Consider the following 3,653-nt stretch of genomic DNA (forward strand, 5'->3'; position numbering starts at 1 on the left):
GCCCCTTGGCTGATCGCTCTTCTCTTTGGCTTCCTGGGTTCCACCCCTTCCTTCTGCTCTTCCGGCCTGCTACTCTGTGCTATGCCCGTGCTTACCTTGCTCCCGGAGACCCGGTCCCTCTCGGGAGGGTAACAAGGGAAAGTGTTCAGTGCAGATCAGTGAGTAAGCACAAGCCCACCTTGTTTCAGTACCTATGCTTGTAGAAAAACGTTTTTGTATAGTGTGTTATGCCAATTGAGCTTGATGTCCCCTGCAACCATGGTCCAGAGCTCACAGGTCCAACTACTCAGTCCCTCAGTGTTTTTGGCTGTGGGTAGGAAGTTATCATAACTCTGACCCTTGTTAGCTCTATTATATATATTGACATTCTTATACAAAGGCTATAGTTTTTACCACCAGCCTACATTGCTTTTCAACTTATATGACTACGGATCTTGGGTATCATGCCATGTCAAGACAACAGAGAACCATCTCACCTTCTCAAGTCAACATTCAACTGTATGGCCATACATACTTCTGAGGGCATTTGGGGACTTTCTGTGCCAAGGTAGTGGGGAAGGACCCAAGTGTCTTGTCATCAGCAACACCTTCCATTATATAGGGCTTTTCCAAGAGCTTGGATCATAATCAGTTCCATGGAAAGACCCCCTGAATTGGCCTAGGCCTCCTCCTAGGAGTTAACTGGCCATAGGAACCCTGACTTCATGCCCAACGTGATAGGACCTTCCTCAGTCAGTCGGGTGGCCACATTTTCAGTTTGCATGTCTCTACTCACTGTAAGCAACCCAAGGGGCTCACCCCTGTATTAGAGCTTAAGTTCTAAAGTACTTGGTTGGTGGAAGGCTGTGGTCTACAGTGGGAGCCCTAACTCCTTGAGGCTTGACATAAGTTTCAGATGCCATTTTAGATCTTTCTGACTCTTAAACCAACATTGCGACAATGCATAGACAAGTTCCAGGACAAAAGTAGGGAGGGGCAGTTTGTCCTCAGGAAGAGTGTGGTTGAAAGTAGATTATGCTCACACAAAGAATAGGGGACTGCCCTCAGTGTGTCCTTTTCTAATTTAAATTACAGTTGGGGTCTTCATATTGTTTTGTAGCCACCTTGTAGCTATGACTCAGGCCATGAATCATATCTGGACTACTACATAGCCAAGTAGCCAAGCCGCAGAACCAATCTTGTAACCCTTTTTAATCTAGAGTTATGTCCCAGTCATGGTCCTTTCTCCCCTTCTATAGTCATGCCTGACACGAATTAATCTGCCACCAATTATGATTTTGTGATTATTTCCTATAATTCAACCATAAATAATTAGCCCCATGGCCTCGACTCAGCAGACTTTATTCAGTTTTCTATACTGTGTACATGCTGATGGTTTCCCTCATCCTGGATGATTGTCTTTCTTTTGTCTTTGTCCTGTTGTTGTTAGGTGCTGCCGAGTAGGCTCCAATTCACAACAACCCTATGCACAACAGAACAAAACACTGCCTCGTCCTGTGTCAGCCTCAAAATCCTTGCTATACCTGAGCCCATCATTGCAGTCACTGTGTCAATTGATCTTGCTGAGGGCCTTCCCCTTTTTCATTGACCCTCCACTTTTCCAAGCATGATATCCTTCCCCAGGGAATAGTCCCTTCTGACAGCATGACCAAAGTAGGCGAGAAGACGTCTGGCCATTCTAATTTCTAAGGAGCATTCTGGCTGCATTTCTTCTAGGACAGATTTGTTCCTTCTTCTAGCAGTCAATGGTACTTTCACTATTCTTCACCAACACCACAACTCAAAAGTATCAACTCTTCTTTGGTCTTTGTCTAATCTAAGGCTTAATAAAAGAGTCTCAATAAAACATGTTTGAATCTAGTCTCTTTTTTCCCTATTATCCTACACCCTGCCACACCCACCTACCCAAGGGCTTAGCTGCAGCTCCAGCTCAACTTGATAGGGGACTGCTTCATCTGATAAGACAAGGATGGCAAAGCTGATACCTTTGAAACCTGAGGGACCTATTCTTTGGCCTCAATGTTGGTGTTGTTTTTTAAAAATCCCATCACAAATCTCAGTTTAAGGATTGTAAACATTTCACAATGAAGTTCCAACCCCAGTCTCCAAACATGGACCTGGGCTTGCAGCAGCTGCATCTGGATCTTTCCAGGAGGGGAGTGACTTCATGAAACTTTAATTGGACCTGTTTTCCCTAAGTTATTCTTTCTGTAGGGAGTAACTCAGGGGAAATAAGACCTCTTGTGGTGCAGTGTTTAAGGCTGCTAACCAGTAGGTTGGTGGTTGGAATCCACCAGCTGCTTTGCAGGAAAAAAAATGTGGCAATCTGCTTCCATAAAGATTTGTGTTTTTGTTGTTAGGTGACATGAAGTCGGCCCCAAGTCATAGCAACCTCATATACAACAGAATGAAACACTGTCTGGTCCTGTGCCATCTTCATAATCCTTGCTTTACTTGAGCCCATAATTTTAGCCACTGTGTCAATCCATGTCATTGAGGGTCCTCTCCTTCTTCACTGACCCTCTCCCTACTTTACCAAGCATGATACCTTCTCCAGGGAGTGGTCCCTGCTGACTATATGACCAAATTACCCAACCCACTGCTGTCGAGTCAGATCTGACTCATAGGGACCCCTCCTTGGGGACCAAAGTAGGTGAGACAAAATCTAGCCATTCTTGCTTCTTAGGAATAATCTAGCTGCACTTCTTCCAGGACAGGTTTGTTTGTTCTTCTGTCAGTCCATTGTATTTTCAGTATTCTTCACCAACACCACAATTCAAAGGCACCAACTCTTCTTTGGTCTTCCTTATTCATTGTTCAGTTTTTACATGCATATAAGGCTATTGAAAATTTCGTGGCTTGAGTTAGGTGCATCTCAGTCTTCAAAGGACATCACTGCTTCTTAGCACTTTAAAGAGATCTTTTGCAGCACATTTGCCCAGTGCAATAAGATCTGATTTCTTGATTGATGCTTCCATGGGTATTGATTGTGGATCCTAGTAAAATGAAATCCTTGACAACTTCATTCTTTTCTCCATTTATCATAATGTTGCTTATTGATCCTGTTGTGAGGATTTTCATTTTCTTTATGTTGAGGTCTGTATGAGAGCTTAAATTCTAAAGCACGTGGGGTTGTAGAAGGCTGAGGTCTACAGTGGGAGCCCTAACTCCATTTTGAGGCTTGACATAAGTTTCAGATACTATTGTGGCTAGGTATAGACAAGTTCTAGGACACACCTAGGGAGGGGCAGTTTGCCTTCAGGAAGAGTATGGTGAAAGTAGATATATTCTCACAAAGAACTAGGGAACTCATCTGAGGATATTCTTTTCTAATTTAAATTAAGATTGGGATCTTCCTGTTGTTTGGTACCCACCTTGTGGCTAAGACTCAGGCTGCATGGTCATGAGTCACAGTCTATCCAAACCACCACCTACCAGGTAGTCAAGGCCCAGAACCAACCCTGTAACCCTTTTGTATCTCAGTTATGTATGGATCCCAATCATGGTCCTTTCCCCGCTTCTGTAGTCTCACCTGCAACTGTGATGAATCTATCTACCACCAAACATGATTTTGTAATGATTCCCCTTTTATTAAAAAAAATCATATATAATTAGCCATATGAACATGACTCAGGGAACTCCATTCAGATTTC

The sequence above is a fragment of the Orycteropus afer genome, unplaced genomic scaffold (genome assembly GCF_000298275.1).
Source record: "Orycteropus afer afer isolate SDZICR_OR568_19922 unplaced genomic scaffold, OryAfe1.0 scaffold00056, whole genome shotgun sequence".
In the NCBI taxonomy this organism is placed as follows: Eukaryota; Metazoa; Chordata; class Mammalia; order Tubulidentata; family Orycteropodidae; genus Orycteropus; species Orycteropus afer.